The sequence below is a fragment of the Salvelinus sp. IW2-2015 genome, unplaced genomic scaffold (assembly GCF_002910315.2).
Source record: "Salvelinus sp. IW2-2015 unplaced genomic scaffold, ASM291031v2 Un_scaffold1139, whole genome shotgun sequence".
Lineage (NCBI taxonomy): Eukaryota > Metazoa > Chordata > Actinopteri > Salmoniformes > Salmonidae > Salvelinus > Salvelinus sp. IW2-2015.
This window is the reverse complement of record NW_019942750.1, coordinates 214761-229694: the sequence shown is the minus strand read 5'-3', so window position 1 is coordinate 229694 and position 14934 is coordinate 214761.

The following is a 14934-nucleotide window of genomic DNA, read 5'->3' as shown; positions in this document are numbered from 1 at the left end:
ACTCACCTGGCCACTTTATTAGGTACACCTGCATGTTAACGCAAATAGATTGCTCCTTCGAACAGCGAATCATGTGGCTGCCTGCAACTCAATATAAAGAGTATATAGAGTAGAGAGCTTTAGTTGTTGTTCGACCAAACATTAGAACGGGCAAGATGCGTAACCTAAGCAACTTTGACTGTGGTATGATTGTTGATGCCACACATGGTGGTTCCAGCATATCAGAAACAGCTGCCTTTCTGGGATTTTTACACATTACAGTCTCTAGAGTTTACAGAGAATGGTGCGATTAACAAAACACATTCACATTCAGTGAGAATGTCCAGACTCATTCAAGCTAACAGAAAGGCCACAAACGCTCAAATAACAGTCGTTTAAAACAGTGGTGTGCAGAAGGGCATCTCTTAACGTACAACACCGTGAATAATTAAGGCTGTTGTGGAGGCAAAAGGGGGTCCTACCTGGTACTAGATAGATGTACCTAATAAAGTGGCCGGTGAGTGTACAGTAATGTCAAATCTGAAAACATGATCTGGAAAAGTGGTACATTGGACCATAGAAACAGTGTCTGATAAAGAATGATGATGAAATATTACATCCGTAGATAATGTAGTCCAATTGGTTCATGTTCCACGGTAATTGGTGTCAATGGATCTCGTTATCCTGAAACTTTCATGATCTAAACATGGAATATTGTTTGTCAGTTTCTATAAAACTATGCATTAAGAGTAATGCAACAGTTACGTATCGTTTTGATCAGTTGTATCAATTGATAGTTAGATCGTTGTTAACGAAATTAATAAGCACTCATCTCAGATTTAATGTGTTGTTAGGTTCTCCTTCTCAGAGTGAAAAACTCACCGGACATTTTGAAAGCTTTACCAAGTTCATTCTTCCCAGAGGACCAATGTTCCAAGTTTAACCCAGAATCCAACAGTGTGAATTGCATTTTAAAATGGTAATACTTTGATGTTAAGTTGTGTCATTTTGAACAGGTGATTTTAGTTCAATGAACAAATGATCTTAGCTTTATGTGTATTGTATCCAAGCAATTGGAAAAAGTGTTTTGATCATCGGTTGGGAGTTTTGTGTCTAGAGTTTTGAAAAACGACATCAAGGTTCCCGAAATTAGTGCCAAAGAGATTGTAAAAAACTGTAATTTCACATTTCAACAAACTTCAAAGTGTTTCCTTTCAAATGGTATCAAGAATATGCTTCAGGGCCTGAGCTACAGGCAGTTAGATTCATATTAAAGACACATATACCAAATAATAAGCAACAAAAATAACATGATTAATCTGTGTGTGTGTGTGTGCGTGTGTGTCTGCGTGCATGCGTGCGTGCGTGCGTGCGTGCGTGCGTGCGTGCGTGCGTGTGTGTGTGCTCTAATTGCATGTGACATGGAAAGTGTGTGTATTTCCGCGTCCATTTCACACGTCAATAATGCAACAATACCAGAACCACGAGACTTACTATTTTCTCTCTCTGCGGTTGTCAGGGGTGATCACTCTGAGTGTCAGCTGATCAAGAGGAGAAAGATGAAGAGAGACAACAACAATCGTTATCGACCAATTGGCAGATCAGGAATTTTCATTGATGAAGCTACTTTAGGAAGACATGACAGAGAGAAAACGGACGTGTATACAGTTTTTCCTTCACGCTTGAGGAAACACAGATGATATTCACATTTGCCTGAAGGGTTGCTGTACGTTTCTCTGCACTTCCTCTTAACGTGAGAGAGTTGGAGAGGGTGAATGAGTGGAGGGGGGTGTGTGTGTGTTGTGTGTGTGTGTGTGTGTGTGTGTGTGTGTGTGTTGTGTGTGTGTGTGTGTGTGTGTGTGTGTGTGTGTGTGTGTGTGTGTGTGTGTGTGTGTGTGTGTGTGTGTGTGTGTGTGTGTGTGTGTGTGTGTGTGTGTGTGTGTGTGTGTGTGTGTGTGTGTGTGTGTGTGTGTGTGTGTGTGTGTGAGTATCGTCAGCAACACTGTATGATGGTGTGACACTTCTGCTGAGTGTGAAGAAATATTCATTTCTCTCTTGCTACAGTGGTTCTGATTGTCCCTCTTCTCTCTCTCTCTCTCTCTTCTCTTTTCTTTCTCAGGCTGTAGTCTCTCTTTCTCTCTCTCTCAGGCTGTAGTCTCTCTCTCTCACTCAGGCTGTAGTTCTCTCTCTCTCTCTCCTGTCTCTCTTCTCTCTCTCTCTTCAGGCTGTAGACTCTCTTTCTCTCTCTCAGGCTGTAGTTCTCTCTCTCTCTCTCTGTCTCTCTCAGGCTGTAGTCTCTCTCTCTGCTCTTTCTCTCAGCCTGTAGTCTCTCTTCTCAGGCTGTGTCTCTCTAAGCTCTCTCTCCTCTGAGGCTGTAGTCTCTCTCTCTCAGGATGTGGTCTCTCTCTCTCTCCTCCAGGTGTGTCTCTCTCTCAGGCTGTAGTCTTCTCTCTCAGGATGTGGTCTCTCTCTCTCTTTCTCTCAGGCTGTAGTCTCTCTCTCTCTCAGGCTGTAGTCTCTCTCTCAGGCTGTAGTCTCTCTCTCTCCCAGGCTGTAGTCTCTCTCTCAGGATGTGTCTCTCTCTCTCTCTCAGGCTGTAGTCCTCTCTCATCTGGCTGTAGTCTCTTCTCTCAGCTGTAGTCTCTCTTCTCTCAGGCTTCGTATGTCTCTCTCTCTCAGGCTGTAGTCTCTCTCTCAGGCTGTAGTCTCTCTCTCAGGGTGTAGTCTCTCTCTCTCTCAGGCTGTAGTCTCTCTCTCTCAGGATGTGGTCTCTCTCTCTCTCAGGCTGTAGTCTCTCTCTCTCTCAGGCTGTAGTCTCTCTCTCTATTTCTCTCTCTCCTTCTCTTCTCTCTCTGTCTTGTCATTGCTCTCAGATTGACCTCAAGAGGTTCCAAACAGACGAAGGACGCCCGGCCCATCCAATGCCGTGTGAAATGCATCATGGGTTAATGTGAGCTATTGAATGATTGGGGGAAGAGCCTTCCCGTCGTGTCATCTTCGCGGACTGTGACTTCTTCAGTCAGGTTGAGCTCTGTTCATCAGAGTGAGCTCTGTTCACCGCTCAACGCACAGGAAGCTACAAGCTCAAAGGAGAATCCCAATTAGCGTAGCGCTAATGAATTTCATGAATGAAAAGTTAGAGGTTATGTAATGGCTGTGAAGAAGCCACATTACACTTTGACTTTGCACTAGCATAGTGTGGAAGTGGCTAGGTAATTATAATAATGACCACTCACAGCCAGGGCAACAAAGGGCAGCTAAGGGCAGCTAAGGGCAGATAAGGGCAGATAAGGGCAGATAAGGACAGCCAGGGAGGCTAAGGGCAGCTAAGGGCAGATAAGGGCAGATAAGGGCAGATAAGGGCAGATAAGGGCAGATAAGGGCAGCTAAGGGCAGATAAGGGCAGATAAGGGCAGATAAGGGCAGATAAGGGCAGCCAGGGAGGCTAAGGGATTCTATCAGTTTAGCGTTAACCTGTGATAACCGACAAACTTCATATTATATAATTGTTTTGTCAATTATATGCTATAATATATATATATATATACTGTATATATACAGTGCATTCGGAACGTATTCAGACCCCTTGACGTTTTCCACATTTTGTTACATTACAGCCTTATTCTAAAATGGATTAAATAAAAAAAAATCCTCATAAATCTCCACATAATACCCCATAATCACAAAGCAAAAACAGAAATACCTGATTTACATAACTATTCAGACCCTTTGCTATGAGACTCGAAATTGGGCTCAGGTGCATCCTGTTTCCATTGATCATCCTTGAGATGTTTCTACAACTTGATTGGAGTCGACATGTGGTAAATTCAATGCAGGTGTAGAAGAGCTGTCTATATAAGGTCCCACAGTTGACAGTGCATGTCAGAGCGAAAACCAAGCCATGAGGTCCAAGGAATTTTCCGTAGATTCTCTGGTCTGATGAAACCAAGATTGAACTCTTTGGCCTGAAGGCCAAGTGGCACATCTGGAGGAAACCTGGCACCATCCCTACAGTGAAGCATGGTGGTGGCAACACCATGCTGTGGGGATGTTTTTCAGCGGCAGGGACTGGGAGACTAGTCAGGATCGAGGCAAAGATGAACAGAGAAAACTACAGAGATTTCCTTGAAGAAATCTGCTCCAGAGATCTCAGACTGGGGAGAATGTTTACCTTCAAACAGGACAATGACCCTAAGCACACAGCCAAGACAACACAGGAGTGGTTTCGGGACAAGTCTCTGAATGTCCTTGAGTGGCCCAGCTAGAGCCCGGACTTGAACCTGAACGAACATCTCTGGAGAGAACGGAAAATAGCTTTACAGTGACTCTCCCAATCCAACCTGACAGAGCTTGAGAGGATCTGCAGAGAAGAATTGGAGAAACTCTCCAAATACAGGTGTGCCAAGCTTGTAGCGTCATACCCAAGAAGAGTCAAGGCTGTAATCGCTGCCTAAAGGTGTTTCAACAAAGTACTGAGTAAACGGTCTGAATTCTTACGTAAATGTGATATTTAATTTTTCTATTTTTAATAAATTTGCAAAATGTATAAAAACCTGTTTTTGCTTTGTCATTACGGGGTATTGTGTGTAGATTGACGTGAGAAAAAAATGATTTAATCAATTTTAGAACAAGGCTGTAACGTAACAAAATGTGGAAAAAGTCAAGAGGTCTGAATACGTTCTGAATGCACTGTATATATACAGTATATATATATATATATGTATATTATAGCATATAATTGACAAAACAATTATATAATATGAAGTTTGTCGGTTATCACAGGTTAACGCTAAACTGATAGAATCCCTTTTTTTTTGCCCCACTGTATGCAGCCCTTCCCATCTACTTCTGAAGATCATCCAGCTTAGAGTTTTTAGCTGCCTCCGCTGTACTGTGATGTTTCACAAAAACTAATCATCCTTTCTATTCTCATAGTTTCTAAAAAATTGTTTTTGCTAAGAGTATTATTACATTATTGATCGATTGACTTTTGAAATCATCCAGTAGTGCTATTTGCAGAGTTAGCTCCAAGTAAATTTTTCAATTTGTAGGATTTATGTAGGATGTAAGATTTTAATTTGATCACTCTTTTGTTGCTTAGAATTAATTTCCACTTTGATATTTCAGACTTGATTTGCCCTAAAGAAAAATGTATCAACCCCTACAAAAATGTCCATCACTTATAATCCACATAATAATTCACATTTCCTGTTATTGCAGGATAATTTTTCTGCTGAAGCAAAATGGCTCAAATTAAGATCCTACATATGTAGCTAACCATGTTACTTCATCAAACCGGCAGAAAATGCCCTGATTCTCTAATGAATTAGCCTGTCCCTCTGCAGATGACATTGCTGCAAGGGGTTTAGCTGTGTTGTAAGCCAGCCGATACTGTGAGCTTCTCTCTCTCGCTCTCTCTCTCTCTCTCTCTCTCTCTCTCTCTCTCTCTCTCTCTCTCTCGCTCTCTCTCTCTCGCTCTCTCTCTCTCTCTCTCTCTCTCTCTCTCTGTCACACGGAATATTGAGAGTGGGAGTGTCCTCCATCAAGACTACAGAGAGAACCTCATTCACAAAACAAAAAGGCCCGTGCTATCCAGTATGATTGGGACATCCCTACCCCATTGAAGATGAAATGTAAAATTGTTACGGTCAGAGTTAATGTTAGTGTAAATTAATGGTCATGATTATGTTTATGGTTAGAGTAAGGGTAGGGGTTAAGGTTAGTGTAAGTTAATGTGATATGATATTTATGGTTAGAGTAAGAGTAGGGGTTAAGGTTAGTGTAAGTTAATGGTTATGATTATATTTATGGTTAGAGTAAGAGTAGGGGTTAAGGTTAGTGTAAGTTAATGGTCATGATTATGTTTATGGTTAGAGTAAGGGTAAGGGTTAAGGTTAGGGTTTAGGGTTTAGGGTTTAGGGTAGCTCCCGGACAGCACTGACCAAAACAAAAAACAGCCCAATGTTGCTGCATCTAAACAACTCTGTGTTATATCAGCCAAGTATTGGTTTATCTGGCAAATCCATCATGGATGACAGGGTACTATTTTCTTAATGTCATTGTGAGAACTGCAGGTTCAATTGAGTCCAATTGAAAGGCTACACTCCTCGACTGAACCCATCACATACTGTTGATACAACCACCATTTACAGGTTAGTCATTTTAGCAGATGCTCTTACAGGAGCAAATGGAGTTAAGTGCCTTTGCTCAAGGGCATATTAACACATTTTTGTTCACCTAGTTGCCTAGGGGATTCAAACCAGCGACCTTTCGGTTACTGGCCCAATGCTCTTAAGCACTAGGCTACCTGACGCCCCAAACAGGTCCTTAGGGCAGCTTCATAACACAGAAGTAATGGTCCCGTGTGGCTCAGTTGGTAGAGCATGGCGCTTGCAACGCCAGGGTTGTGGGTTCAATTCCCACGGGGGGACCAAGATGAATATGTATGAACTTTCCAATGTGTAAGTCGCTCTGCATAAGAGCGTCTGCTAAATGACATAAATGTAATAATAGAGTGTGTGGTTCGAGTCCTAAATGCTGATTGGCTGAAAGCCGTGGAATATCAGACCTTATAACTGGGGTATGACAAAACATATATTTTTTACTGCTATAATTATCTTGGTAACCAGTTTATAATAGCAATAAGACACCTCGTGGTTTGTGGTATATGGCCAATATATCACAGCTAAGGGTTGTGTCCAGGCACTCCATTGCGTCGTGCTTAAGAACAGGCCTTAGCCGTGGTATATCGGCCATATACCACACCCCCTCGAGCCTTCTAATTACATATACAGTACCAGTCAAACGTACACCAAAAAAGTGTTCAACAAATGAAAATATATTTTATATTTGAGATTATTCAAAGTAGCCAACCTTTGCCTTGATGACAGCTTTGCACAGTCTTGGCATTCTCTTAACCAGCTGCATGAGGTAGTCACCTGGAATGCATTTCAATTAACAGGTGTGCCTTGTTAAAAGTACATTTGTGGGTTTTTCTTTCTATCTTAATGCGTTTGCGCCAATCAGTTGTGTTGTGACAAGGTAGGGGTGGTGTACAGATAGCCCTATTTGGTAAAAGACCAAGTCCATATTATGGAAAGAATGGCTCAAATAAATCAAAGAGAAATGACAGTCCATCATTACTTTAAGACATGAATGTCAGTCAATACGGAAAATTTCAAAAACTTTGAACGTTTCTTCAAGTGCAGCCACATGATGAAACTGGCTCTCATGAGAACCGCCACAGGAAAAGAAGACCCAGAGTTACCTCTGCTGCAGAAGATAAGTTCATTAGAGTTACCACCCTCAGATTGCAGCCCAAATAAATGCTTCACGGAGCTCAAGTAACAGACACAACATCTGATGCAGCACTCAGATGGTGTGTCTACTAAAGGACACAAATAAGGCCCAGAAACACGAGCAATGGACATTAGACCGGTGGAAATCTGTCTTTTGGTATGATGAGTACAAATTTGAGATTTTTGGTTTTAATCGCCGTGTCTTTGTGAGACGCAGAGTAGGTGAAATGATGATCTCTCCATGTGTGATTCCCACCGTGAAGCATGGAGGAGGTGTAATGGTGTGGGGGTGCTTAGCTGGTAACACTGTCTGTGATGTATTTAGAATTCAAGACACACTTAACCAGCATGGCTACCACAGCATTTGGCAGCAATACACCATCCCATCTGGTTTGCGCTTAGTGGGACTATCACTTGTTTTTCAACAGAACAATGACCCAACACACCTCCAGGCTGTGTAAGGGCTATTTGACCAAGAAGGAGAGTGATGGAGTGCTGCATCAGATGACCTGGCCCCTACTATCACCCGACCTTGTTTGGGATGAGATGGACTGCAGAGTGAAGAAAAAGCAGCCAACAAGTGCTCAGTATATGTGGGAACTCCTTCAAGACTATTGGAAAAGCATTCCAGGTGAAGCTGGTTGAGAGAATTCCAAGAGTGTGCAATGCTGTCATCAAGGAAAAGGGTGGCTATTTTGAAGAATCTCATGAATAAAATATATTTGGATTTGTTTAACACTTTTTTGGTTACTACATGATTCCATATGTGTCATTTCATCGTTTTGATTTATTCACTAGTATAATACAATGTAGAAAATAGTAAATATATATATGAAAAAAACCTTGAATGAGTAGGTGTGTCCAAACTTTTGACCGGTACTGTACAGCATAGTAAGTAAGTAAGAATCCTTGCATGAGCCTTCCCACACACACTGAATCAACATTTTTCCCCACGTAATTTCAATGCAATTGAACCAACGTGGAATAGACATTGAATTGACATACGTGCCCACTGGGTTGGCTTGTGCAAGCCGTAACGGCTCATGGGACCAGGAGCTCCTGTTTCTGTAGCGTGAGGCAGCATGATGTACAAGTACATGACTCTATTCTATCGCAGAGCCTTGACCCCAATGTATCTCGTTATTGCAGAGACGCACCGAGATCAACCTTCCAGTCTCAGGGACAAACCATAAGGCCACTGGAACTTCGGTTGAAGGCAATTGTTTGTGTTTGGTGTTTTATTAGGATCCCCATTAGCTGTTGCAAAAGCAGCAGCTGCTATTCCTGGGGTTCTACATGAAACATGAAATATGACATAATACAGAACTTTAATAGACAAAAAAATAAACCGGTCTTGTGTTGTATCGCGCGTCACCGAATTTACCCTGAATCACCAAACTTGCCCTCTAGGCAGCTTCAGTGGGTTCCTTAAATAACGCTGACGTAATAATAACATGTGTGTGTCAGCGTGTGTGCGTAATAAATTGTAATATACATTATGTAAAAAAGAAACCGGTTTTGTGTTGTATCGCGCACTGTCTATCTGGATGTTCTTTGAGACAGTCAAAGATCCTTTTTGGACTGTTAATTTTCAGAGCCTTCAAAAAAAACGGAAATGTTTTGGCTCGTAATCAATCAATTAAATTATTCACGTGGACGTCATACATTAAAACAACATCTGCATACTAAATTGTTATGCAAACAGGAAACAAGTCTAGCGAATTCCTGATGAATACTTTATGACTGATTCTGTAAAACGTCGACAGGGGGTATGTTGTCTTTGTCCTAACTGAATCTTCATGCTGATAGACATCAACTTATTTAAAATAAGAGGAACATATGTGGACACAGGACATGGGACAGCTGTCCTAGTAACGCAGGATAGGTCAGTCATACACAACGTATAGAAAACAATGACTAAGTCAAGGTTTGGAAGTAAAGATTTTCAAAAGCCATGACGTTGTTGTATGGAAAGATGGGATGTTACACAGTTGACATTATATAGATCCCTATAAACGTACACTACCAGTCACAAGTTTGAACACAACTAGTCAATCAAGGTTTTTTTTCTTCTTTATTTTTACTATTTTCTACATTGTAAAATAATAGTGAAGACATCAAAACTATGAAATAACACATATGGAATCATGTAGTAACCAGAAAAGTGTTAAAAAAATCAAAATATATTTTAGATTGTTCTTTGCCTTGACGACAGCTTTGGCGTTCCAAACATTTGTTTTGGTCTTGTATGTAGTGCACTACGTTTGTCCAGGGGATATAGAAACACCACATTTATGCACACAGGTACATTTCTTCATAGATATGGAATTCGATGCCTGAATAGACTTTAATGTGGACATTTAGCCCCTACCCTGGCTAGTGGATAGGTTGAATATTTACTAGAAGCCTTGGGCAGACTAAAACAAATATGATAGCCTCTTAAAACAGTAATGATAACCAATGGTACAGATATTACAGAGAGCTATAATTGAGCTATTAATGACCCGCCATGTCACACACATACACACTCTCACACTTTATCTCTCACACACACACGCACACACACGCACACTCTCTCTCTCTCATACACAGACACACACATCCGTCTATTTGTCATACAGCCATTACACCATCCACCATCATTTCAGCTCGTCTCATCTCCTCTCAGGGAAAATATAAATCTATTAGGCACCGAAGGTCACGTCGAGAGCACAAACAAAAGCGTGAATTTGCAGAGCACTGAAACGCACTGCCGCGCACATCTGTAAATAACTCCTCTACAGATGTAGCGTCTTACTTTGAATCATTTAGCTACAGCAGAATAATAATCTTGCTGCAACAGGAAATGTGAATTATTATGTGGATTATAATTAATATACATTTTTTTTGTAAGGGTTTATGTATTTTTTTTCTAGTGACTGAAAACCCACAGGACAGTAGATCTCCAAGAAGAGGGTTGGACTGAAAACCCACAGGACGGTAGATGTCCAGGAAGAGGGTTGGACTGAAAACCCACAGGACAGTAGATCTCCAGGAAGAGGGTTGGACTGAAAACCTACAGGACAGTAGATCTCCAGGAAGAGGGTTGGACTGAAAACCTCCACACACACACACCACCACACACACACACCACACACACACACACACACACACGCACACACACACACACACACACACAGAAACGAGGAGAGAGAGACACATCTCCCTGACTGTGCAAATCTGAGCCAGAGTGAATCACCAGTGCTGTGAGGAGATGTGATCTGGCACCGGAGAACTGAGAGACATACGGACAGGGCTGGCTGTTTACTTGGCCAAATATGGACGCGCACGCACTCACTCACAGGCCAGACATATGACACTATCTTTCACTCTCCTTCTCACAAGCCAAATAAAGAACACGCAACAGGCCTATAGTGTATTGTGATAGCCTGGTCCAGACGCAGATCAATATCTCAATCCCTAGACAGTTGCATGCACTTTCTCACATAAGACAAATCCAGTAGACAGTATTGACTGGGCTAGATCCCAGAGACCACTACACTAAGAGAATAGACAGACCCACTACACTAGAGAGAAAGAGACAGACCCACTAAACTACAGAGAATAGACAGACCCACTACACTAGAGAGAATAGACAGACCCCTAACTACAGAGAATAGACATACCCACTACACTAGAGAGAATAGACAGACCCACTACACTACAGAGAATAGACAGACCCACTACACTAGATAATAGACAGACCACTACAATACAGAGATAACAGACCACTACTAGAGAATAGACGAGACCCACTACACTAGAGAATAGACAGACCACTACATACAGAGAATAGACAGACCACTACAGTAGAGAATAGACAGACCCACTACACTAGAAAATAGACGACCACTACACTAGAAAATAGACAGTCCCACTACACTAGAGAATAGACAGACCACTACACTACTAGATAAAGACAGACACACTAAATAGAGAATCCGACAGACCGACCCACTAGACTAGAGGATGGAACGACCACTACCTGACAGAAGAATAGACAGACACTACACTACAGAGAATAGACAACCACTACACTGACGAGAATAGACAGCCCACTACATACAGAGAATAGACAGACCAGCTACATAGAGAGAATAGACAGACACCCACTACACTAGAGAAAGACAGACCCACTACACTACAGAGAATAGACAGACCCATAACTACAGAGAATAGACAGACCACTACACTAGAGAAATAGACCAGACCACTACACTACAGAGAATAGACAGACCCCTACACTAGAAATAGACAGACCACTACAAGAAATAGACAGCCCACTACACTAGAGAATAGACAGACCTACATCTACAGAGAATAGACAGACCACTACACTAGAGCATAGACAGACCACTACACCTAGAGAAAGACAGACCACTAAACTAGAGGATGGACAGACCCACTAACTACAGAGAATAGACAGACCCCTACTAAGAGAATAGACAGACCCACTACACTACAGAGAATAGACAGACCAACTACACTAAGAGAATAGACAGACACTAACGAGAATAGACAGACCACTACACTACAGAGAATAGACAGACCACTACACTACAGAGAATAGACAGACACTACATCAGAGAATAGACGACCCACTACACTACAGAGAATAGACAGACCCACTACACTACGAAATAGACAGACCCACTACACTAACGAGAATAGACAGACCCACTACCACTAGAGAATAGACAGACCCACTACACAGAGAATAGACAGACCCACTCAACTAGAGAATAGACAGACCCACTACTCTACAGAGAATAGACAAGCCCACTCACTAGAGAAATAGACAGACCCACTACACTAACAGAGAATAGACAGCCCACTAACTACACAGAGAATGACAGACCCACTACACTAGAGAATAGACAGACCCACTACACTAGAGAAATAGACAGACCCACTACACTACAGAGAATAGACAGACCCACTACACTACAGAGAATAGACAGACCCACTACACTAGATAATAGACAGACCCATAACCTAGAGAAATAGACAGTCCCACTACACTAGAGGAATAGACAGACCCACTACTACAGAGAATAGAAGACCCACTACACTAGAGAATAGACAGAACCACTACAGGAAAACAGACCACTAACAGAATGAGACCACTACACTACAAGAGATGACAGACCCACTACACACAGAGAAGAGACAGACCCACTACACTAGAGAATAGACAGACCCACTACTACTACAGAGAATAGACAGACCCACTCACTAGAGAATAGCAGACCATCATACACTACAGAGAATAGACAGACCACTACACTACAGAGAAATAGACAGACCCACTACACTACGAGAATAGACAGACCCACTACACTACAGAGATAGACAGACCACTACACTAGAAATAACAGACCCACTACACTACAGAGAATAGAACAGACCCACTACACTAGAGAATAGACAGACCCATACACTAGAGAATAGACAGACCCACTACACTAAGATAGACAGACCACTACTCTACAGAGAATAGAAAGACCATCACTAGAGAATAGACGACCACTTACCATAACAGAGAATAGAAGACCCACTACCTACGAGAATCGCAGACCACTACACTAGAGAATAGACAGACCCACTACACTACTAGAGAATAGACAGACCACTACCACTACAGAGAAATGACAGACCCACTTCACTAGAGAATAGACAGACCCACATACAACTAGAGAAAGACAGACCCACTTACACTAGAGGAATAGACAGACCCACTACACTAGAGATAGATAGACAGACCACTACACTACAGAGAATAGACAGACCCATCACATAAGAGAATAGACCAGACCACTACCAGATTAGAACTACACTACGAACACGCCAACTAAGTACTAGACTACAGGAAGAAAGAGAACTAAGAATGGCTATTATACACTGTAAAGAAGTGACACCACTAACTACAGAGATATGAGACCACTAACAAAAGACGACTAGCTAGCTAGAAAGAGAACTAGACTAAGAGAGAGACAGCCACTATAAAGAAACATACACTTACAGAAAGAATAGAACCCACTAAGATAGACCCAATACACCAGACCCACTGAAATACGAACAACGACTCACACAGCTAGAATAGACAAGACAGACCACCGTACTAGAAAGACACACCACGAGAATTAACACAGCTAAAAGAACCACTACACTACAGAGAATAGACAGACCCACTACACTACAGAGAATAACAGACCCATACACTGAGAATAGACGACCCACCACTAGAGATAGACAGACCCACTACTCTACAAGAATGAAGACCATTCACTAGAGAATAGACAGACCACTACACTACAGAGAATAGACAGACCCACTACCTACAGAGAATCACAAGACCACTACACTGAGAATAGACAACCCATACACTAGAGAATAGACAGACCCACTACCCTACAGAGAATAGACAGACCACTTCACTGAGAATAGACAGACCACTACACTAGAGAATAGACAGACCCACTACACTAGAGAATAGACAGACCCCACACCTAGAGAATGACAGACCCACTACATACAAGAGAATAGACAGACCCACTACACTAGAGAGAAAGACAGACCACTACACTAGAGAATAGACAGACCCACTACACTACGAGAATAGACAGCCCACTACACTACAGAGAATAGACGACCCAGACATACACTACAGAGAATTGACAGACCCACTACACTACAGAGAATGACAACCCACTACACTAGAGAATAGACAACCTCCACACTAGAGAATAGACAGACCCACTACTCTACAGAGATAAAAACCCCCTTCACTGAGAATAGACGACCCACTACACTACAGAGAATAGACAGACCCACTACACTACAGAGAACGACAGACCCACTACACTAGAGAATAGACAGACCACTACACTAGAGAAGACAGACCCACTACCTACAGAGAATAGACAGACCCACTTCACTAGAGAATAGACAGACCACTACCTAGAGAATAGACAGACCACTACACTAAGAAATAGACAGACCACCACACTAGAGAATAGACAGACCCACTACTCTACAGAGAAAGACCGTGTACAAGTAGGCTGATGTCTGTGGCATAGGGGGGAGTTGGGATAAGTGTGTGTATGTCTGTTTTTAACACACAAGCCCCCCCCCCCCCCCCCCCGTTGATGGATGACTGTGCTGTTGGGAAGCAGCTGGAAGAGATAAGAAGTTGAATATCGCAGTGGCTTGGTAAGTTCACTGCAATATATTTTATTGGGTATTATTTAAAGTCTGCTAGTTCTTCTGCCATATGACAGCTATATAAAATAGAGAAGGTGCTATTAGGTGCCTTTAACCCCCCCCACACCCCACTTCCAGAGTCATATTAAGTCATGAGGGATGTTAGTTGGGGATGGTATGGAAGGTCATGGTTGGGAGTGGGGTCATGCATGGTTGGGGTCCATGGTTGGGGGTCATGTTGCGGTTGGGGCTCATGGTTGAAGTCATGGTTGGGGGTATGGTTGGGGGTATGGTGGGGCATGGTTGGGGTCATGGTTGGGGGTCCAATGGTCTGGTTGGGTCATGCTGGGGTCATGGTTGGGGTCATGGTTGGGGGTCCATGGTTGGGGTCATGGTTGGGGGTGATGATGGGGGG